We start from the raw sequence: 24,915 nt of genomic DNA, 5'->3' as shown, positions 1-24,915 counted from the left end.
GTCAAGTGTAAATAGGAGAGGGCTGGTTGGTTACCTCCTGAGAAGCTTAGAGTGGAAGAATTAGACTTCACATTATCCCATGTGACATTGAGAAACCACACTTCTGCAGAAGTGGGGAACTGCTGCTCTCTGTTGTAAGTCAATGGGGTTGGATGATCAGGTTGAGTTAAGCCTGGGGCTTCAGGAATAATTTCCTTCTCTGCATGTCCGGGAGGGTACAAGCTTCCAAGCCATCTAGACAGTCAATAAAGTATTTTCGTACGTGAAGAGGATTCAATACTATATAAGAAGGAAATTTGTTGAGTGAGTAAATTAATCATAATTACAATGAATGTTAATATATAGTAGAGATAATTGGAGACGTCAAAATTTTGAGATGAGTATACCCAGAGAAGTACCAAGGATCCCCAGGCTGAGCTGATATCTGAGTTTAACCAGTTCCCAACTCCTAGGATTTGAGGTTCAAAGCAAAGGTTGCTGATGTTAAGACTTTTTTGTTGGTCTTGAGATGTAGCTAACATTAAGGGCAGTGACATTTATCCTTCCCGGATGATGCAATCCAAGATTAAGAAAAGCAGAGAAGAAAACATGTTTCTATTCTCAAGGAATAGAGAATTTGTTGCTTTTCATCAGTGGCTTGAAACTCTGTATTTACCTTATCCTTAACACCTGCTCTTGGAGTCTAAGAGGATACCCAAGAGGTCAAAGATAAATCTACAGGTGTAAAACTGGAGGAGGGCTGCACCTACTCCAACCAATTGAAGATGGAATTAAAACACACATACTTTGCTGAATATGGCTTATAGATCATACTTTTGTGAGAAATAAACCTTCTGTTGGTGAAAACTACCTTCTTGTTTTTCTTTTAGACTCTGCAGAGGATTGGTAAGAAATTAAAAAAAAAAAAAAAAAAAGGACGAAAAGGGAGGATGATGTAAAATCAATGTGTATCAAGTGTATTGGCTCTTGAATTAGAAAATTTAGGGCAGCCCCGGTGGCGCAGCGGTTTAGCGCCGTCTGCAGCCCGGGTTGTGATCCTGGAGATCCAGGATCTAGTCCCACGTCGGGCTTCCTGCATGGAGCCTGCTTCTCCCTCTGCCTGTGTCTCTGCCTCTCTCTGAATGAATAAATAAATAAATCTAAAAAAAAAAAAAAAGAAAAAAGAAAATTTATATTCTCCATAGTCTATTCAAGTCTGTCCAAAGAATTCATTCCAAAAAATAAAAATAAAAAAAAATAAAATAAAGAATTCATTCCAAGAGTTCCAGCTTAGTTTTTTTTATTCCTGCACTTAAACAAAATAAAGACGCTGCTATTGTTCTCTCGAGCTGCCAGGAGCCCTGAGGACTTCAGAACATGAAGTTAGTTTCCTACATACACAGATGCCGTGGTCGGAATTGGCTGTGGTACTAGAATGTCACCCAGGCAGGTTGAGGTAAAGCTGCAGGAATGTCATTGAAACTGGGCAGCATTTCAGGTAGAAAATGATTCATCAGATCTTGGCTTGGTGAAGGGTTCAGGTTAATTCATGAGGTGCTATAGGTATTTCTTGCGTTTTTCTCCCCCCCCCCCCCCAAACATTCTGAATGATGATGACTTTGTTGTTTATGGCTTACAACTCAGAATGTAATGGCACCTTCTGACTTGCTGCTCTCAGGGTCCTCAACAATTTTGTCTTATCTAAGATGGTAATATTTTAGATTTTTGCAGCTGGAGAATCATTCTGATAGAGGAGCACTTGGAAGGATGAGGGAAAAAAAAGAAAACATATACTTGGGGAAGTAAATGGAATCATGCCAGAGTAGCAGAGGTGGGATTCAAATTGGAAATCTGTCAGTTCATGTATAGGGTTTTGACGACACAATAAGTGCCCAACACTGTGCTAATTACTTTGAGGGATTTAAGAGAAAGATAAAACATGATTTTGTGCTTAAGGAACCTGTAATACATTTGAAGAAACAGTTTTTTTTTTCTCATATAAGAAAGAAAACCTTAAACTGCTTATAGTTAAGCACAGGGCTGTAAAGCACTGGATAGCAAAGGGCAGAGCCACTGTGAGCTCTTAAAGTCAGTATAATTCAGGAGAAACAACCTGAATGAGATCTTGAATAGAGGTAACATTTAGGTTAGGTTAGGTTAGGTTAGAGAGGTAGGTATTTCTGATGGGGGAAAGCTTAACCAATAGCACAAGGCCAAAAATCAGAATGATACCTTTATGTGGTGTACATAAGGCCCTAAGGAAATCACTTCATTCTGCTTCATTTTTCTTCACCTCACATGGTACCACTTCATACACTCTGTGCTTAGGTGTTTATACCCTGTCTTCTGCAGTGGGTCGCAGTGGTCAGCTATGTGAGGAAAACATATGGCAGGATTGCATATCTAGATGTGTTTTTGTAGTTGGGTGTTTAGAGAAAGGAAATGATAATGAAATAATTACAAAATATTTTTCAAGGGCCTACTCTGTGGTTGGCATTATTATAGTTGTTAGAGATACAGACATGATCAAGATCCCTTTCATGTAACATATATTCTCTTGTGGGGAGACAGACAATAAACAAAATCAGGAAATATATTCTTTTAGGTAGTGAAAAATGTTATGAAGAAAAATAACTCAGGAGGAGGGGAAAGAGACTGCTAGGTTTAGGTAAGGTTAAAAATAAAATAAAGATTTCCGATTAGCCCTAAACTTCCCCAGAGAAGCCTGGATTGCTACTGGATCATTACTGAAGTCTTTGCTAATGGAGTTCTGGCTTTATTATTAATATTCATCTCATCCATTGACTTTACACAGTATATATATAGTGGACATGGACATTTAGCAAACATTTCACAATAGTAATAAGAATGGCCTTGCTAGACTTGTACCACATTTTTCTCCTTTTTATAATTTTTTTAAATAAAAGATATTGTCACAAGATTTTTATGGAAGGAAAAAAAGGAATCAAGCAGGAGAGGACATTGTAGGTATTGATGACAGTAATATAGTTACCTATACATTAGCTCTATGGAGGAGACTGCAGCTGCATCAAAATTTTGTCAAATGAAAGAGACAGAAAATATTAAACTATAATTATGTGGCCTCGGTATGTCTCATGGCCTGGGGAACCACTGGGCCTAAAATACAAACCAATTCCAAAGGATATGGGTGCATAATAATACACCCATGCATACACACAGGCATAGAGCAACATAAAGTAGCTACTGTACTGAGGAATTACCTGTGTCAGGCATCGTGCAATGCAGTTTGTTTACATTATCTCTAATCCCTAAAACAGCCTTGGAAGGGAGATAATCCCAGTTTACAAAGGAGAAAACAAAGATGAAATGGCTAGCCCAAGGCCATTATAGTTAGTAAATGTCAGAGCTGGGGTGGACGATTCCTTGTTTGTAAGAGGGCATGGAGTGGATGAGTGTGAGTTTAATTAAGGACTCCCTTAGAGTGTATATCTAGCCTGGAATTGGTCCAGGGTGGATTTTCCTGTCCATCCAGATCATCACCCTATTTAAGGGATTCCAGGAACTGGAAGTTTCTGGAACTGACTCTGAATTTATATATGCGGTTTCCTGGACGTATTGGAGGCATAGACTCTGGTGGTAGGGGGTGAGAGGTAGGGGTAGAGGTGGTGGTGGAGGTATACATTGGGCATTTTTTTCATTATCTCATACACCTGCAAAACTGCATATATGTGTGCTGCTCAGGCCCTTAAAACTTGGAAGTGCTTTGCCATGGGCTGGCGTGATGGCAACTTAGTTTGGAGCCAATCATCAGCTCATCTAAAGCTGACTCAAACCCTGACTTGTGTGTATCTAACTAAAATATAGGGGATAATGAATATTTATTGGATGTAGTTGATTTTGTAAACTTTCAAAGCATAGGAAATGAATAATAATTTAAAGTAGGTTTGATGGTGAAAAGATTGGGTAGTTGGGTGTTTGGAGAAAGGAAAAGATAATGAAATTCTAAAAGATAATGACTCTTTCATTATAGTTCTTTAAAATTCACAACAATTAAATTTATTAGTCAGGTACTATTATATTCTTATTTTATAGATGGAGACAATGAGGCACAAGGAGATTAAATTACTTGCCCAGGGTCACCCAAGGTGTAAGTGGCGGTCTTACAAGTTGCCTAACTCCAGAGCCTGTTCTGTTAACCGCCATTCTAGGTGGTTGCCTCTAAACCTCTCTGCTGTAGCCAATCCTACACTACACAATTGGATCTTGGGGTGGAAGAACAGATGTTCAGGGATATAACTATTGATTTCTGTGAATTCACCCACCTGACCACTGCTGCAAATTGGGTTCTCTTTCAGTACACAGGGACAGAATGCCTCTAAAAGGCTTGGAATTGTCATCTCCATTGAATGATATGATCAGCCTGAAACATTAGTGTATTCTCTCTGGGCAGCAAACCTGATAAAGCACCATTATTGCCATAGTATTTGAGATGTTGGAGAAACCCACAAGGGAAAGGACTTGATAGAAAATATGACTGTTGTTGGACCCCGGCTGCCAAGGGAAGCAAAAGGGTGTTTTTTTGTTTTTTTAATGAATTTCCCTTTGGTTTTCTCTCTTGGCAGAAGGATTCAGTCTTCCCACTGAGGCTTTTCAGTTTGTTTCTAGCACAGCTAATTGTGTTTATTTGTCTCCAGAATCACATGCCTGCCTCCTCTCCCTTGCCTTTTCTTAAGGTCTCTTGCTTGCTTTGTACTACAGTTACTGCCAAAAATGTTCTCCTCACCTGGGAGCCAGTTGGCTGACAACACAGAGTAGATGTTGGGAGGCCAACTCTGTCTCTCCAGAGGGTTAACTTGGCTTCTGGCATCCAAGCCCACCTCAGGGGAGAGGGAGAGAAATTATATAAGCTGGCTGTGAAAGGCACATGCTATTTGCCTTGTCTGCACCCACTTGGTCCATCAGTGTTAGGAGCAGAGCAGAAAGCAAGTAAATACTATTGATTGTGTGAAGAAGAGAGCTTCGCTGGTTCAAGTTCAAGAAATTGATTCCCTATTTTTCTTATCAAAACAAGCATCACATTGACTTTTCTGCTTAATACTCTCCTTTGTCTTTGGGAATCATTGACATTTACTTGACTCTCAAACCTCAGTCTTTTTTTTTTTCTTCATCATTCCCCATGCAGTCCTATCACAGAAGCCACATAACCCATGGAGAACTACACAGTTCCTACTTAATCGTCTCACAGTGGAGCTCTAAAATATGACACCTATCAGGAGGTCGGTGAGCAAGAGCTTAGAAATTCCACCCTTGGGGGCACCTGGGTGGCTCAGTTGGTTGAGCGTTGACTCTTGGTTTTGGCTCAGGTCGTGATCTCAGGGTTGTGGGATTGAAACCCAGGTCAGACTCCACTCTCAGCATGGAGTCTGCTTGAGATTCTCCCCTCCCTGCCCCCTTCTCTCTCTCAAATAAATAAAAATCTTTTAAAAATAAAAAATAAATTCCTCCTTTGGCTTTCTCTGGGACATGCCAGCAAGGACTTCAGCTGATGTCCTTTTCAGGGCGTATGGATTTTCTTTAAATATTTATTTCATCAATATTTCAAAACAGTTTTTCATGATTGCTCCAACTTCTACTTTTTAAAAAAAGTCAAGCGGGGAAAGTGGTGGACTGCAAGTCTCTTAGCTTTCTATCGTAGAATCAACTTGGGGATGGCAAATACATGGCTCTGTGCCATGGCTCCCACCTGAGCCTGGTGTCCCTTCAGAGCCTATGGCAGTAAATCAAACACAGCACTTTTCCCTCTGAGTTCAGCCCAGGCCTAGAATGCCTCTCAGCACAGGACCCTAGGAAGCCCTTACCAAAGAGGTTGGCATGAGAGTTGAAATCTATTTGCTGTCTCCAAAGTAAATGGTCTTTAAAGCTCTCCCTGCACTATAATCCCTTGAGCCTTTCTGCCTGGGGTCACATTTGGTCTTTAACAGTTAGGGACCAGCTCTCTTCTTTCAGCCAGAATCAGATCAAAGGTCAGGAGGGAGAGGTTACCACCATCTGGAAAACAGATGACAATGGAAAATGTTTTAAATGTTGATGGTTCATGGAAGATTTGGAGGTGGTGACTTTCCAATCCATAGTAGGTTCCTGTGGATTTCCATAACACAAACCCAAAGTCGATTCAGTTTGTAGATTGTTGGTTAGTCAGTAAGACTAATTAAGATCATTCTTTTCATGGGAGAAATGGAATGCTTAATGCTTAAGGGGCATAGAAAGGAAATGGCAGCCCAGAGCCTGTCCTTAAGAGTTCCTAATCTAGCAGTTGTATTAAGCTGAATTTAGTGAATGAGAAGTGAAAACAAGAAACTTTGTGCTTCATTGTAATTAACTTACTCTCAGCTGACTACCAATCCTTTTTACTTCTGAAGAAATTTGGAGGTTGTTAAGTTAATGCCTGTGAAGTGACAAGACTTCCTTGACAGATGTTTTAAGTACTCATGATCATATTATAGATAATGTACTAAACAGTAGGAATAGCCTGGGCCAGTCTATAGTCACTAGAAAAAAATTACCCTCTGATAAACCGTGTGGGCAGAGGCTGCGAGGGCTGCTCCAGGCCTGGCCATCTCTAGGAAGATTGACAGAGGGTCAGGCTGCCCTCTGGGTGGTCAAGAGCAGGCTGTATGTGTCAAGTGTGGTTTTCTCTTGTTTTAACCAACAGTACATTCTTTTGCAAGCAAAAGTCAAACCAAGGTTCATTTTGGAATGCTCTGATTTATTAGCAGATCTGCAGAGGCCCTTTTCTACTTCAGAAGTCTCAACTGGATATGAGGGGGTAGGGGAAAGGGAAAAACCACATAGGTCAACAAAGCATTACTCTGGCCCAGTATTTTAAAGGTATTTTTTAAAAATCAGGTTAGGTTTAGAGCCCTGCTTCCTGCTTTTATCTAGCAATGCTTATCTAAAAATCATACTTCAACTGAAATCACTTCTTGTTTACGACCATTCTTTACCTCCTCCATCCTTTTGGATGTCATATAAAAAGAGGCCAAAAACCATCATTTGCTGTTTTTGGGAATGTCCAAAGTAGTTGAATTCTCTGCCTGGGATGAGTGGCTGGTGAGGCTGAAATAATAGCAAGCCTGGGGGATAATTGCAACTTTTCAGTAGATACTACCGTCCTTTGTGGAAGGGAGCGCCGGGGTGGTGGAAATGGAACTGCAAGTACTGACCTTGAGTTTTCTGGTAACAATCAGTGCTTGTCTCTTCCCAAGACCATATGATCTATGGAACTTGCCTGAATTGCTTCTGGCTGGTACTGCATCTTTTGTTTTCTAAAGGCACTCTTGGGGTGTGAAAGTGCATCCCTTTGGAGTTAAAATCATCTGATTTTTTTTTAATTTTTTATTTATTTATGATAGCCACAGAGAGAGAGAGAGAGAGGCAGAGACACAGGCAGAGGGAGAAGCAGGCTCCATGCACTGGGAGCCCGATGTGGGATTCGATCCCGGGTCTCCAGGATCGCGCCCTGGGCCAAAGGCAGGCGCCAAACCACTGCGCCACCCAGGGATCCCAAAATCATCTGATTTAAAAGGATCTTGTTTGAATGTGAAATGGATGATGAACTTAAATAATGTGGGCTGTTATACACAAAATCAGCTTGAAATTTGGAAGTGACACTTTCTGGACCTGTAGTCCTCTTGTCTTAGGCTTATAGTTACATTTGTTTTTTTATTTTTTCAACTTTAATTCAGGAATCTCAAGTTGTTGGCCTTTATTATTCTCCATTTACAGATGGCACTGTTGGTGCCAGAAGGATTGTGGTTTATTTTTAAGTATGTGATTCATTTAATTTGAGTAGGATTTGGGTCTTCTTCCTTCTGGTGCCTTTGGCCTCCAAGATCAATACAATCTCAAAGTAGAAAAAATTGTCCATTTTTTAATAGTATTTATATAATGGATATGCCTTGTTTACATTAATGATAATGTATCAACTGCAATATAGTTTTGACTAATCAAAATCTTCAGTTAAGCTAATTGTTACTGACACATTGCACTTTGAAAAAAAAAACTATCAAAACAGGAAAATAAAGTCCTACGAGAACTTTTATTTGAAAGCAACTTCCCAGTAAGGCTCTAGGCACACCGTAGACACTGTCCACAATCTTTCTGATCATTGGTACCTTCGTTATCCAAGCTATCTAATGATCACTGATATCTAGAAGGAGCTAAAGGACTTGCACGGTTCTGAATTATACAAATTATTTTCACTTACACATTTAGGAAAGTTAGCTAATACATTTCAGAATAAATGAGGTTGAAACAGTATTTCTTGAGTAGTATAGAAGTTCAGGGCATAGCCTCTGGAGCAATACCATCTGGGTACAGATTCTGGCTCTACCACTTCCCAGCCAGGTGGTCCCTTCCCTTGGGCAAGAGATTTGACCTTTTGCCTCATCTGTATTCCATTTAATAGAGTTGTGAGGAATAAACAAGTTAATAAGATGCAAAGAACTTAGAAGTGTTCCTCGCATAGAGTAAGAGCTTACTATATGTCATTCATACATGTCAGCAATAGTTATTATTGGCAACTGGATAAAAGGAGTACCAGGTTAAACTGAGGGAAAAAATATATATATGGTTTCTGGGAGCTACTCAGTGAGATAGAAACAAGGAATGTGGGACAGAAGGAAGGTCAGTGGAGGAAGCAGCTCTGTTCTGTTTGGTTGTGTTCATTTTGAGGTATGCACAAATGAGCAAAGGTATCAAATGGACATTGAGAATAAATGGACATGCCAGATAAGAACTAAGTTTTCTGTGTACTACAGATTCTCTCCTTGGTTTTCTTTCTTTTTTCTTTTTTCTTTTTTTCTTTTTTTTTTAAGATTTATTTATTTAGGGGATCCCTGGGTGGCACAGCGGTTTAGCACCTGCCTTTGGCCCAGGGTGCGATCCTGGAGACCCGGGATCGAGTCCCACGTCGGGCTCCCGGTGCATGGAGCCTGCTTCTCCCTCTGCCTATGTCTCTGTCTCTGTCTCTCTCTCTCTGTGAGTGTGTGTGACTATCATAAATTAAAAAAAAATATTTATTTATTCACAAGAGACACAGAGAAAGAAAGTGGCAGAGACATAGGCAGAAGGAGAAGCAGACTCCTCACAGTGAGCCCAATGCAAGACTTGATCCCAGATCCTGGGATCATGACCTGAGCTGAAGGCAGGTGCCCAAGCACTGAGCTACCCAGGCATCCCTCTCATTGGCTTTCTTATGGATTTCTTGTGAGCTCTCCAAAAATACTGAATTCCATGTGCTTCAGAATTTCTATTTGAACAATATTGAACAAAATAATGGCACATAGTGGACACTCGGCCAATAATTTTTTAAAAGAATAATTGCTTTCATAAGGTGCTAAGTAGCTTGCATAAAGGTAATGTGTGGACGATATAGATGGATGGAATGATAGACAGATAGATAGCTAGATTGAGATGTTGACATAGAAACTAGGAAATTTAAGACTAGTATACTGTCAGTGTGTCTTTCTTTCACCAATTCATTTATTCATTCTTAAAATATTTACTGCTTACTTACTATATGCCAAATCCTGTTCTAGGTTCAGGGATACATCCGTGAACAAAATAGACAAAAATCCCCCTGCTGGTTTAGTAGCCAGGCCAGGAAGGACAGACAAGAAACATAATAAATAAAAATAATAGATTATTTTTTAGCCACTATTAAGGTGGCTACAAAAAAAAAAAAAAAGCCAGATAATAACAAATGTTATTGTTAACAAATGTTGCCAAAGATGCTGAAGAATTGGAACCCTTGTGTACTATTCGCTGGATTGTAAAATGGTGCAGGCAGTATGGAAAACAGTATGGCAGGTCTTTAAAAAATTAGAAAATAGAATTACTGGGGTGCCTGGGTGGCCCAGTCACTTAAATGTCTGACTCTTGATTTTGGCTCAGGTCATGATCTCAGGATCGTGAGATCTGAGCCCTATGTCGGGCTCCGCACTCAGTGGAGAGTCTGCTTGAAATTATCTCTCTCCTTCTCCCTCTTCCTCTCCCCCCGACTCTCTCTGTCTCTCTTTCTCAAATAAATAAATAAATCTTCAAAAAACTAGAATTACCAATGATGGAACAATTCCACTTGAGTATATAGTAGTTCCCCTCCCCCGTATCTGTAGGGGCTACATTCCAAGACCCCCAGTAGATGCCTGAAACTGCCTGTTCACTATACATAGTGAACTCTATGTATATCCTATACACAAATACTTATGATAATGTTTAACATAAATTAGGCAAACAGAGAGATGAACAATAACTAATAAAATAGAACAGTTATAACAATATACTATAACAAAGTTATGTGAATGTGTTCTGTCTCAGAATACCTTGTGGTACTGTCCTCAGCATTCTTGTAATATGAGAGGATAACATGCTCACGTGATGAGATGAAGTGAGGTGAATGATGCAGGCATTGTGATGTAGCATTAGGCTCCTATGGACCTTCTGAGGATACATCAGAAGGATAATCATTTGCTTCTGAACCACAGTTGACTGCCGAAACTTAAACTGCAGAAAGCGGGATCCCTGGGTGGCACAGCGGTTTGGCGCCTGCCTTTGGCCCAGAGCGCGATCCTGGAGACCCGGGATCGGATCCCACGTCGGGCTCCCGGTGCATGGAGCCTGCTTCTCCCTCTGCCTGTGTCTCTGCCTCTCTCTCTCTATCTCTGTGACTATCATAAATAAATTTAAAAAATTTTTTTTAAAAACTGCAGAAAGCAAGTTCTTAAGAACTGAAAGCAGGTTCTCAAAGAGATACTTGCACACCTATGTTCATAGCAGTGTTACTCACCTTAGCTGAAAGGTGGAAGCACTCAAATGTCCACTGACAAATGAGTGGATAACCAAAATATGGTATATACATACAATGAAATATTATTCAGTTTTTAAAAGGAAGGAAATTCTGACAAACACTACAACATGGATGAATCCAGAGGACATGATGCTAAGTGAAATAAGCCAGTCACAAAAAGACAAATGCTGCATGCCTCCATGTATATGAAGTATCTGGAGTAGCAAATTCATAGAGACAGAAAGTAGAAGGGTGTTTTCCAGGGGCTGGAGGAAGGAGGAATGGGGAGTTGCTATTTAATGGCTATAGAGTTTCAGTTTTGCAAGATGAAAATAGTTCTGGATATTGGGTATACAACAATGTGAATGTACTATACACTTAGAAAGGGTTAAGCTGGAAATTTTCATTAGGTATATTTTGCCACAATTAAAAATCTATGAGAAAGAAAGTAATGTATGAAGTGAAAAGTACTACAGAAAACAAAAAGTAAAGCAGAGTAAGGGGTTCTAGAGGGCTGGGGAGAATGCAAATGATATTAAATCAGTAGTGTGGTGGGGATGCCTCTTTGAGAAGGAGCAATTTGAGCAAGGACTGGAGAAATTCTCTCTTGGTGCTGTTAGAGTCTATGTCTTCCAGGGCCCACAGGTGGTATGTGGCTATGCCAACGCAGTGACCAAGTGGTACATAGCTGTACAGTTTATGGTGGCGGGCAGCTGACACAGAAACCATGGCCGTGGGCATTTCAACTCAATTGGAAAAACAATCCAGGCACTCAGGTGGCACTTGCACAGATTATAATCAGATGTCATCTGAGACTCGAGGTCATGTTACAGTAAAGAGAAATGGTTGTTCTCATGCTTGGTCCTTTCTAAAATCAAACTCCATAACATAGAAACAACAATCAGGAGTTTGAGTTTTTAGTGTCTCCTAAGTTTGCGTGTTGTTTAGCCCATTTCCAATATGAGTTTTAAGTCCTTCATAGGACTAGGATTTTCAGGGCTTCAGCTGACCTTTCTGTCAACCCATAACTGGGGTGGGTGCGGGGGGGAGTAGCTCAAGAGTACTTATTTTAGTTACTGTCTCTCTGGTAGGTCATATGGCCTGGAATGGTGAGCTGCTTATAAAAATCCTGTGACCTGGACATGTTTTATTACTAATTTATGAGGCTGTTATAAATAGGTATCAACTTGCTATCATTTAAACCAATACTTTGTACTCATGAGTAAAATGCAAAGAGGTTTACAGCATTGGGTTCTTGAATTGATTTTCCCACATCTCACCAGTTAATCTTTTCCATGGCTAGTAAAAACAAAAGAAGTATAATCAGGATGTATCTCTGCTCTGAAATCAGGAAGAGTCCTTCACAATGCCCTCATCTCCACACCACTGAACTTGGATCTATGGGTGGACAGGCACCTTGTCTCACCACAATCCTGTCCCTGGCCAAGGATTCTAGAGCTATACTGGCAGCCATTGGAAACACATATGCTGTCTTTGCCTCTCTCCCCAAGCTAGAGTTGTGCAGTGATTGCTGAGGTCTAGGGACTATTGGGGACTAGATAGAAAGAGGAGAAATGGATTCCTTCCCAAGTCCTGCCAACACTGATGGCAGTAAGCCTTGGTTGACCGGTTTGTAACATAGTTATCTGCTCAATGTTTGATTTCTTTTACATCTGAATGTATTTGCCTTGATCTTTATACACAGATGCTGCCTGTGGTCATTTAGCCCCAAGAAGTTATCAAGCTCAAGGATATATATATATATATATCACATAAAAGTGAGACTTAGCCTCCTGTGTCTAAGTCTGTAAATTGTACCTCCATTTTCTCCCAACATACAGTGTTGATGGTAGTGATGGGTTTCTCTTTACCCTCATGGTGAAATGATAATGCACAGGAATGCAGCAGCCACTAGGTGTATACTGTTGTTATGAGATCTATATGTCATTAGATGGTGATAGCAGTGCTTGGTACCAAAAGAAGGGAAGCTCAGTGGCATCTTCAATCAGCATTCCCTGGGATCTGCTCTGGGCAAATATCTGCACCAAATTTAGTGTATAGAGACTGCTGGTGGGAGAGGAGGATGGAGTGGGTAGACTCAGGCCAAGTCTCAGTTTTACCTGTTCTATATGTGTGTGTGTGTGTGTGTGTGTGTGTGTGTGTGTATATATATATACATATATATATATATATACCTGCTCTATATGCATATATATATGCATATATATATGTCTATATATAGACACTTCCACATAAACACACTCATGTATACACCCATACACATAAATACACATATACATTTTAAAATCTGAAGTATATGTGACATGTTAAGAATTGACAATTGTTTGTTGTATTATCCTCCAAATTAGTCTGTATACTTTAAATATTTCATAATTTCAAAATGAAAGAAAGTCACAAGGCATGCTTAGGAATAGCAAATGGCATAGATCAGTGGTTTTCAAACTTCAACATCACCCTTGGTAACAAATATGCTTTATTTTAGGAACCAGGAGTTGCATGACGGTACTTATCCTTAATGTGAAGTGCACTCTGACATGTTCTATTCTATTTACTCTGTTATGTTCTGCATGAATTGAAGCAGTGAATGATGTTTGAAGATGTAGATTATAATCAGGGCACAGAAAGCTTTGACTGCCAGCCTGGGGAATTTGAGCTCTCATTGGCAGAGAGGAGAAGACTCCCAGTGGCTTTGGGGCATATCATCATCAGAACCAAACTTTAGTCAAGTCAAATAATATGGAACGGGGGCCAGAGACTGGAGGATGCAAGCTCAGTTGGGAACTTATCACCATAATATTTTGGGGACAGTATATGAGCTTCCAGGGGAATGAAAAGAAGGAATAGGTTTTGGATATGCAGCAACTTAAAAAAAGGTGGGGAGGGTAGAGGGTTAATGACAGATTTGAAGGAAGGAGGAGGAAAAGGAAATATTCCAGTTTGATTTCAAGGCTAGGTGACTGGGAGACTGGTCATACCAGTCACAAAACTAGGTACATCAGTTGTTTGGTTTTAAACACACAATGCTTAATGTGGGACATCCAAATGTATAATGTGGAGTCTTGGTGGAGGTTAAAAGGCATGGATTCATAATGGTCTCATAATATTTCATGACTGTCTCTAGCGGTACATAGTAGCCGGTGAGGAAAGAGAGAAATATGGTATAATCATGGTGGGGCTGACCCAGCGAAAGGCTAGAGGGTGAAGAGTGCTGGCCAAGGTAGAAATGAAATGAGGCTTTGCCAGGCATAGAGGGGTACAGCTAACACTGGCAAAGTGTGTGCTTGTTCAGGGAACCAGGACAGTCTGTTCTGGCTTCTTGTATGCAACAAGGATAAAAAAGTAGGTTTCCTAATCTGCTAACTCTTGCTCCAGTGTTATTTTACTTTATCTTTTTTTCTGCGTGGGCTCTCTATTTCCGGCATCTTTGCTTAGGTATTCTTGGGCACAAAAGTACCAATGGTAAGAGGAGATAGACCAAGAGTGACGTGGTGACTAGAAATCAGTTAATAGTTTAAACACTGCTATGGATACCTACCACGTAGATGAACCACACAGAGATATACAACATCCAATTCAAATGTTGTTTCCTTTTGAAAAATACCTCACATTTCCGTTATCAAAGATCTCACTGGTTTTACTCTTAGAAGCAAAGAGGGCCAAAGGAGAATCTTATTTCCCTTTGTCTTAAACAATGATCTATTGACACATTCTGGGGCACCTTTACTGTGATAGTTGCTGATAGGAGAAAGGATGAGTAAGTCAGTGTTCCTGTCTCAAGGAGCTTGCAACTAAATACATAGGAGAGACAAGGCTTTCTATACACACAGCAGTGAAATAGTGCTTGGGTCTGGATATTCTGCTTACCAAATGTGTGGAATAGATAGATAAGTGTTCAGGGAGAAATCAAGGTGGCCTGGAGGTTGACCTTCATAGTCAATGTAGAATTGAATTAAGGCCTTGAGAATATCTAAAGAGAAACTGAGAATGAAGAGACTTGCCTTAAAAAAAAAAAAAAAAAAAAAGTGACTTGCTTGGGAGCAAATAAAAAGTCTGGGTCTTGGGACTACCAAGAGAGTGGACTGCATTAGCTGCAAAAGGGTTAATGTTTCATTGCTAGGGAAACTGCATTCCTTATATTGTGCTCCAGCCTGGGCTTAATTTGTTATCAGATTCTTCTGCTATGGAAAGTACATTTCCCAGATTTATCTCCTGCCAGTGGAATCTGCAGCTCTCTTCAGGGTTCACCTGGGTTGGCCCCAGTCCCAGCAGAACTGCGGGTGGGTGATGAAGCTTCCTGCAGGCGAGAGGCTGGACCAAGCTGAGAGGCTGCGTTACTGTGCCAGACCATACCTAACAAAGCCTGTAGTTACACTCTTAACAGAAAGTCTGGGGGGACTCCTGTCCCTAGGCATTAATTAACAGGCATTTCAGACAGCAGAGCTTACCTCTACCCAAACAAGAAGTCTCTGAAGAAAAGCGAGCATCACACCCAGCTAACCTGTTGATTGACTTTGGACTGTTTGATGTGTTCTAAACTGTTCCCAGGGATCCCTGGGTGGCGCAGCGGTTTGGCGCCTGCCTTTGGCCCAGGGCGCGATCCTGGAGACTCAGGATCGAATCCCACGTCGGGCTCCCGGTGCATGGAGCCTGCTTCTCCCTCTGCCTGTGTCTCTGCCTCTCTCTCTCTCTCTCTCTCATAAATAAATAAAAAATTAAAAAATAAAAAATAAAAAAATAAAAAAAAAAAAATAAACTGTTCCCAGCTCCCCTCAAATCCTCTCACTAGAATTAAACACAGATACTATTTATTGACTATGAAAGGGGTGTTCTGTGTCTGTAATGATGCATTGTGAAAACAGTACCTGTTCAAGTGAGAAGATGACCTGAGATTTGGGAAGTATAGGAAGTAACAATAAAGAAAATGCAGGAATCCTAGCCAGAGGGTTTCAGCTGGAAAGAAAAACTAGGAGGAAATACAGTCTGCTCATCTTCCCCAGAGCACAGCAGCAAATGAATGTTGTCTTTTCTTTCTCCTATCAATATTATGGGGATCCACAGAAGAAGAGATTCAGAGGTGGAAAGGTCACTGATCCCAGAAGGTGACACATGTTTCTGGCTTATCTGTGGCACTCAGGAGCACCTCCTTTTTTTACAGGCAGGGTTCAGCCATGCCAGGTTCCCATGTGGTCAGGGATTGACATATTAAAGCCATTTGGGTTTGTGTGCTATGATAAAGTCGTTAGACAATATTGCAACCTTTCCCAATCTAAGAGAACATGATTGCCTCCTTAACAGTAGATGTTACATATTTTCCCCCTTCAAATCCCATACAACCATTATCTTACATTATGGCAAGTATAGATAGGTTGCTTCTAATAATAATTTTATTTGTATGGAATGCTAACTAGTACTAGAGCTCAAAATCCACAGAATACTGCAAATAAGTGTATATTTCTCTGTAATACTGGGGTGTTTTGGGGGGGAGGGGGAAGGGAGAGTGTCTTAAGATGTATTGTACTAATTAATCATGTCTTACCAAGTTTACATACTTATGTCAAATATTCCTATGTGTAGAATAGCATTAACCATTTTTCCAATTACAAAAATAGTAAATGTTCATTGCTAAAAAGTACTGTAACGAGGGGCGCCTGAGTGGCTCAGTCGGTTGCTTCTGATTCTTCATTTCAGGGTCATGATCTCAGGGTCTGGCATTGAGCCCCTATGTGGGGCTCCACACTCATTGCGGAGTCTGTTTGAGGATTTCTCACTTCCCTTCCCCCTCCCCACTCATACATCCATGTGTGCACTCTCTCAAAAATAAATCTTAAAAATAAAATACTCTAGTGATAGTATCTACCCTAGAAGAGAAGTAAAATTCCCCATAATCCTACCACTTAACAATGTCTGTATTAATGTTTTGATTATTTGCAGTTGCATGCCTATTCTGTGCTACATGTATATGTTTACAAAAAGGGGACATATTCTTTTTATTTTCTTCTCCCTTGTAACAATGTCCTTCATTCATTCTATTTATTTAGCAAATCTCTGTTGAGTACCTACTGTGTGCTAGTCAGTCCCTGTTCTAAGTGCAGGGGAGACTACAGGGAAAAAACAAGGGAAAACATTCATATTTCACATGAATCTTTCTAGAACAATAAATGTTAAATATTTGCATAATTATTTTAATAGGTGTATAGTATTCTATTGTATAGATTTATCAGAATTTATGAAGTCAGATCTCTTATTGTTAGATATTGAGATGTTATTTATGATTGTTAGGTTTTCTTAAATATGGAGAGAATATGCATTGACTGTTTGTGAATCTGAATTCATGTCAAAATTATCTCTGCTAATAACAAGATTCTGCTGCTAGTGCCACTCTTTAAAATGACTTTATAAACACTGATAAGCTACATGGCAGATGTGACTACATAGATCAATGTGGGGCCAGCAGCCTCTCACTTGACGGATGCCTGGAAATCCTGGAGGTGTTTGAGGCTGTTTGCAACTTCATGTCTGTGTCTGTTAGGCCAAAGGCTGTTCAAAGCAAAGTTCTAGTCCTTACAAATGGACCCTAAATTGGAGTTTTGGCTGTTGTTTCTTCCTCAACCCTTTATAGTTATGCATTGATGTGTGACGCTGGGCTTCTGTGGATTCTGGAAGCATTTCTTCTGCTCTTTGATGGAAATTGCCACTCTTTTGTTCTCTGTCCAGCAACCAGCAGGCCACCTTCCTGCCATCTGTGGGAGCCCCCCCGCCCCACAGTGACATGAGGTGATGTCATAGGATTTGTTTGTTGGTGATTTCAGCACACTGTTTGATCTCCCATACAAAGCAAAACATAGCCTAGATGAATTGCAGAATTCTACAGCTTGTAGAGATTAACCCCATTTTTATGGACAAGGACACCAAGTATAGAGAGGTTGTGTGATTTGTCTAAAGTCCCATAGTTAGGGGTAGAGCTGGAACTAGAAGTTGGAATTTCATTCATTCACTCATTCATTCATTCATTCATACATGAGAGAAAGCACACACATAAGTAGGGAGAGAGGTAGAGTGGGAGGGAGAGAGAGAATCTCAAGAGACTCCACACTTAAGTGGAGAGCTCATGCTGGGGATCAGTCACACAACCCTGAGATCATGACCTGAGCAGAAATCAAGAGTCAGAAGCTTAACCAACTCAGCTACCCAGGCACCCCTAGAAATTGGGATTTCTACATTCTCATCTGGTGCTTTTCTAGGGAATCAGCTATTCCAAGCTTGGTTTCCATTAAAGTAGGTAATAGACTAGGGAACACCATTGCTTTGAAGCACTTCTATTTAGCCTCCAGATACCATATCATCAGTACTATGTCTGTTTGCCAAGTATAGAGCTTTTCATTTAATCCTCTACTTTGTTAATCAAGGAAAGACTTTTTAGATTAACATGCTACAGATAGAACAGAATTCAGTGACTATTCTCAATATCTGTGTGCTTTCCTCCAACAGTTTGATAAATGACCTTAGTTTATGGTCATTATGATTTGAATGTCTCACCACACCAGTTCTGCAAAGCCAGACATAAGATGAAAGAGGCCCACTGGGCTTATGACCACTTTTATCTGGGTTACAGACCTACCTGGATTGTCCAATGGATTTCAATTAGATTTTATGGAAGTTACATTTTCTTCTCTTAGAATCTGATTTACAAATAGACTCAGTGGCAATGCAATGAGTTTTGTGATACTGATTGCTTTTGTAAGGCCAACTACAAATTATCTTTGTTAATGGAGCAGAGCAGTTTTACAGCAGCATATCTGAAGTTTCATATCATAATCTGGATTTAGAGTGCAGTTTTTGAGAGCATAATGGTTAAGGGCTCAGACTCTAGGGACAACTGCTTTCGGTTACCTGCTGGCTCTGGGACTTATGGTATAGCCTTAGGCAAATTGCTTAATCTTTCTGTGCTTCTATTTCCTCAACTGTAAAATGGGAATGATGACAATAGTACTAATGCCAGATAGTTGTTAGGAAGCTTATTTTTTTTATATAAAAAGATTTTATTTATTTATTCATGAAAGAGATAGAGAGGGAGGTAGAGACACAGGCAGAGTGAGAAGCAGACTCCCTGAGGGTAGCCCAATGCAGGACTGGATCCTGGGACTCCAGGATCATGCCCTGAGCCAAAGGCAGATACTCAACCACTGAGAAACCCAGGCTTCCCAGTTGTTAGGAAGTTTAAATGAGCTAATATTTGCAGTATACCCAGAATACTGTTGGGCATGTGATAAACACACAAGTGTTTGTTATTATTCTGACATTTTCATTCCATTCAGTCATATATTCAACAACAATTTGTTGGCACATCTATGTGCTAGGCATAGTGGTAGGTGATAAAAGATTCTCAAGCCCTCAAAGGGTCTTACAGTTTATTGGACAGAGATTATACAAGCACACCTCAAAGATATTGCAGATTTGGCTCCACACAACCAAAGTAAAGTGAGTACTGCAATAAGGTCAGTCAGATGATTTCTGTGGTTTCCTAGCACATACAAAAGTTACATTTATACTATTGTCTATTAAGTATATAATAGCATTGTCTTTTTTTTAAAGTACATACTTTTATTTAAAAAAATTTTATTGCTAAAAACTGCTAATCATCATCTGAGCTTTCAGTGAGTTGTAATCTTTTTTGATGGTAGAGGTCTTGCTCAGTGGCTGCTGACTGATTAGGGTGGTGGCTGCTGAAGGCTGGGGTGGCTGTGGCAATTTCCTAAAATAAGATAACAATGAAGTTTGCCTCATCAATGGACTCTTCCTTTCATGAACGATTTCTCTATAGCATATGATTCTGTTTAATAGTGTTATTTTGACCTCTTTCCATGAATGTTCTTAATGACATCTAGAATCATGAATCCTTTCCAGGAGGTTTTCAGTTTACTTTGCCCAGAACCATCAGAGGAATTTGTATCTATGGCAGCTATAGCCTTATGAAATGTGAATTAAATAATATATAATTTAATTTATATTATCAATTTTATAACTTTATTTACAAACTAGAGAATTTAATTATGAATTAAATAATAAGACTTGAGAATTAAATTTACTCCTTGATCCATGGGCTGCAGAATGGATCTTGTGTTAGCAGGCATGAGAACATTAACCTTGCTGTTCATCTCATCTCTGTCAGAGCTCTTGGGTGATCATTGTCAATGAGCAGTAATATTTTGAAAGGAATTTTTTTTTTTTTTTTTGAGTAGCAGATCTCAGTAGTGGGCTTAAAATATTCAATAAGCCGGGATCCCTGGGTGGCTCAGCGGTTTGGCACCTGCCTTCAGCCCAGGGCATGATCCCAGAGTCTGGAATCGAGTCCCGCGTCGGGCTCCCTGCCTGGAGCCTGCTTCTCCCTCTGCCTGTGTCTCTGCTTCTCTCTCTCTCTCTGTCTCTCATGAATAAATAAATATAAAATCTTAAAAAAAATATTCAATAAGCCATATTATAAATAGATGTGCTATGATCCAGGCTTTGTTATTCCATTTATAGAGCACAGGGAAAGTAGACTGTGTATAATTCATAAGAGCTCTAGGATTTTTGGAGTGGTCAGTGAACACTGGTTTCAATCTAAAATCACCAGCTGCATTAGCCCCTAACAAGAGGGTCAGACTGTCCTGTGCAGCTTTGAAGCCAGGTACTAACTTCTCTGTAGCTACGAAAATCCTAAATGGAATTTCCAATAGAAGGCTGTTTCATCTACACTGAAAATGTGTTATTTAGTGCAGCCACCTTCTTTATCTTAGCTAGACTTTCTGGGTAACTTACTGCAACTTCTACATCAGCACTTGCTGCTTCGCCTAGCGCTTTTATGTTATGGAGATGGCTTCTTTCCTTAAACTTCAAAACCAACCTCTGCTAGCTCCAAACTTTTTTTCTTCTTCTGAAGCTTCCTCACCTCTCTCAGCCTTCATAGAATTGAAGAGAGTTAAGGCCTTGCTCTGGTTTAGGTTTAGGCTTAAAGGAATGTTGTGGCTGGTTTGATCTTCTACCTAGACTGCTCAAACTTTCTCGACATCAGCAATAAGGCAGTTTCACTTTCTTTTCATTTGGGTGTTCACTGGAGTAGCACTTCTGATTTCCTTCAAGAACTTCTCCTTTGCGTTTACGACTTGACTAACTGTTTGGTGCAGGAGGCCCAGCTCTGGGCCCATCTTGGCTTTCAACTTCTGCACAAGCTTAATCTTTTCTAGCTTTTGATTTAAAGTGAGAGATGTGTGACTCCTCCTTTCACCTGAATACTTAGAGGCCACTGTAGATTTATTAATTGGCCTAATTTCAATATGTCATGTCTCAGAGGAGAGGCAAGCCCAAGGAGGGGAAGAGAGACTAGGGACTGGCCAGCCCATGGAGCAATCGATATACACCTGTATTGATTAAGTTTGCAGTCTTATATGGGGACCATACATGGCACCCCAAAACAAATACCATAGTAACAGCAAAGATCACTGATCAAAGATCATTTTAACAAATATGATAATAATGAAAAAGTTGGAAATATTACAAGAATTACCACAATTTGACACATACACAAAGTGAGCAAGTGAGCAAATGCTGTTGGAAAGAATAGTGCTGACAGACTTGCTGGATACAGTGCTGCCACAAACCTAAACAGGCTTTACCTGTTCTTCTCTTTCTAATTTGTCTAACATTAATTATCTTTAATTTTTCTAAATAATTTTAAAAGAGCATCTGAAATAAAACTTTAAGATTGGACTCCTAAATAATCCAAAACATGATGTAACATTTTTAAACACTTTCTTGTACAAATACTACCTGAATTCATGGTACAGATATCATACTTCTATTATTAAAATAGAGTTAAATAATAGCTCATATTAAGATAGAACTTCAAATTCCCATGACATTATAATCTGAGTCTAATTCAAACTCTATGAAAGCAGCTGGGGAAGGTTTTATGAGGCTCTCTAGAAAGGAACCAAAAATTTTAAGTTCCTTTTCAGTTTTTAAAGACTGAATTAAATAAAATATAAGGCAGAAAAATGATATATTGCTAAATTATAATCCTTTTGTGAGTTCTTTATTACTAGTACTTTAATGTGCATGTTTTGTCTCTTCAAAGCACTATCCAACTACAGCCCATTTTAATCATTATCCTCTTATTTTTCTGAGAGATGGAAAGACAAGAAATCACCTCCCACCTTTTTTTAATGAAGAAAATTACAATGAGTACTTTATTTTTTAAGATTTTATTTATTTATTCATGAGAGACACAGAGAGAGGCAGAGACACAGACAGGGGGAGAAGCAAGCTCCTTGCAGGGAGCCCCATGTGGGACTCGATCCCGGGACTGGGATCACCCCCTGAGCCAAAGGCAGATACTCAACCACTGAGCCACCCAGGCATCCCACAGTGAGTAGTCTAATGTCTTGCGCATGGCCACACAACTAATTGAGGACAGCAAATACGGAACAGTCAGACCCCCTGACTCCCAAACCATTATTTCTCTGTTCCCTTAACCTTGCTCAACAGAAGGGAATTGGTGCCATATGTCTGGGCCTAAAGAACTATTCATTCAGTAAATAATGATTAGGGTATAATTACTTTATATGCTGCATGCCATTTTTGACATGGGAACTTGCACACTACACAGTCCCTGTCCCAAATGGAGCTAGCCATGAATGGGGGAGTGAGCAGAGTAAAACAACCATTAGAACCCCAGGACAGAAGTGTGCTGGGAGAGGCAAGGCTAGGGTAGATGGTTGCTGGGGAGAATCTTAAACCTGGCCTGGGGGTTAGGAAAGGCTTCCTGGCAGAGCTGGTACCTGGGCAGAATGTTGATGAGTGGGGATTGCTGGACTGAATGGTTGTCATCATGTGCAGAAGCATGCACTGGAGATAAAAAGAGTGTGGCATTTTTGAAAAACCAGTGTTATGATCCAGGCCATCAATGTGGCCAGGGCCTGTGGGTCCTCGCCTAGGAGAGGAAGGAGTTCAACAGAAGTAGGCCTGTTAAGGGCCTGGAGTCTGTGTTATAAATAAGCAATGGTGAGCTACTGGGGAATATGGGGAGGGGAGTGGTGGTCAGATTTCCATTTTTAAACTATCATCCTGAAGTGGTTTGGAGAAGAGAGGGTCTGGGAGACATGAAGCAGGGCAACCATCACTTGAGGAATAAAGATCAGTTATGATACTGCTGTTTTCATCCTCTGCATAAGTTCATTTTGAAGGCCCAAATGGAGAGCAGTAGAAGTAGAAAGAATGAACGGATTCCAGAAACGTGGAGATAAAATCAGCAGGCCTAAATGACTGATTAGATGTAGGGGGAGGGTCAACTCTGGGTTGAAAAAGTTTGAAGATGTTGAAGTGCCCGTGAGATATTTACTTGGAAATCCAGAACCATTACGAATTTGAATCCAAATTTCAGTAAAGATCTGGCTGCAGATGTATGTGTGGAAATTGTCTGATAACAGGTGCTAGCTGAAGACAACCAAAGGTGTGGGAGAAGTAACCACGTGAGAGAGACTGTGGATGTGGAAAAGGGGGCAGATGGTGGACGGCTGGGAACCCCACAGTTGAGAGAGGTGGTGGGACAAAAAACAGACCAGAGAAGATAGTGTCACTTAAGCCAAGAGAGGGGGGCATTGGTCAGCAGCATGAATCCCCACAGCCCAGGTGAGATGATTGAACAAGCTAAAAGCTTTTTGCAACCTCAGATCTAAACTCCTTTTCCTATTGCCAATGCACCTACCCCACTCACTGCCTTATTACTCCCCCACGGCCCCTTTGCTCATAGACCCACAAAGAAGCCACTGCATTCCCTCGCTCATAGTCCCCTCTTTCCCAGAATGCCCTGCTCCTTACCCCTTCACGTATCTAAACCCCAGTGTGCCCTGAGCGTGCTCTGCTCTGGAGACCTGTTTATATTTCACTCTACTTAATACCCAATTATATGCAGTCTGGCGGTATTGGTTACAGATTCAGGAAGTTTGAATCTATAGGCTGTTTGAGGTAAGGGGTCTTATTTTTATTCTTCCTTCATGGCCTTTGTAGTCTGAAGTATTGTTGAGCAGGCAATCTTTGCTCCAGAAGAGCTCTGTGGTTGACCAAAATATGACTTGAGCTTAGCCAGTTCATAAGGATTCTTCAGGAAGATTACATTTCAGCTGTCTCAGCAGAGGAGCTGGAGCATACCCTGTGCACAAGAGATTATTCTAAGGTTGCTGGTGACCACATCAGCTCAGGGAGGAGTGCATGGGGACAGAGGCCAGGAATGAGGGGAAGACCCTTATTCAGAGCCAGCACCAGGAAAGCTGGAGGTGTGCGCCTGCACCAATGTCATGAGACCAATATGTGGTTTCCTCCCAGACAGGCTCTCAAACTTTACAGCTGGCTCTTTGAAGCCTATTTCTGGAAACACAGAACACTCTGGCTCAGTGAAAGTAAGTGCTGTCCACGGGGACAGACAATGGGGGACTCCACTGGACAGGGGCTTCTGAAGTTGATGATAAGAAAAAATTACACCTTATCACCATTGTTGTTGCTGTGGGGGCTGCTCTCAGAAGAAGGGAGAATTTTATAGCAGGGGAAGGAGCAGTTGCTCAACAGAGGACAAATAATTCCCTCTCTTTCTGACCATTAGTTTAGAATTTTTCATGACCCTGCACTTCCAAAGAGGAATTTAGATCTTTTCACCCACAGACAGATGACCTAGATCTTTGTAACACCCTCATCGCTGACAGAGATAAAGAGATCGTATCTTGAGTCAGAGGCCATTGTGGTAGTGTCCCTGCAACAACCAGGTCTCTCTGTGGGTGTTGCGCTACAGACTCTGGAGGATGGAGTTATTAAGGAGACCCTGATACTGGCATGATGGCATTTTAAAGATCCTTGGAAAAAGAAAGCTTCATTTGCAAGAGAAATGATGATTCTGCCAATTTTTTTTTTTCCTGTGCATCTTTTCCTTTGAAGCTGGTTAAAACTCTTCTATCTTGTACTTCTCTGCTTCTTAGTTCTATAAACCTCTTCTAGTTTATTTTCCGTAAGTAAGAGAGAAGTAGAAATAATTTTCTGAAAAGGACTTGTCAACATAAAGC

General features: G+C 40.5%; 1 protein-coding gene and 2 long non-coding RNA genes across 11 annotated transcripts in view; 1 reads left to right on the top strand and 2 right to left on the bottom strand.

The window, feature by feature from the left end:
* PAQR8 (progestin and adipoQ receptor family member 8) overlaps window positions 1-24,915 on the top strand; it is a 95,366-nt gene that overhangs the window by 59,086 nt on the left and 11,365 nt on the right. The window lies entirely within an intron of this gene.
* Window positions 1-24,915, bottom strand: part of LOC144317381 (uncharacterized) — a 28,902-nt gene that overhangs the window by 1,464 nt on the left and 2,523 nt on the right. Inside the window, exon 2 of one of the 2 annotated variants that reach the window (XR_013383365.1) lies at window positions 35-279. This is a non-coding gene — a long non-coding RNA (uncharacterized LOC144317381). Of the gene's footprint in view, window positions 1-34; window positions 280-23,824; window positions 24,015-24,915 lie in introns of those variants that run through there. The other variant, XR_013383364.1, reaches the window with a different exon arrangement.
* On the bottom strand, window positions 286-10,466 carry LOC144317382 (uncharacterized). The gene is made up of 3 exons (XR_013383366.1): window positions 10,344-10,466; window positions 4,745-4,838; window positions 286-1,139 (listed from the first exon to the last, which is right to left on the bottom strand). It is a non-coding gene; the product is annotated as an uncharacterized LOC144317382 (long non-coding RNA).

Source organism: Canis aureus, chromosome 7 (assembly GCF_053574225.1).
Source record: "Canis aureus isolate CA01 chromosome 7, VMU_Caureus_v.1.0, whole genome shotgun sequence".
In the NCBI taxonomy this organism is placed as follows: domain Eukaryota; kingdom Metazoa; phylum Chordata; class Mammalia; order Carnivora; family Canidae; genus Canis; species Canis aureus.
This window is presented reverse-complemented; position numbering and strand designations above follow the sequence as displayed.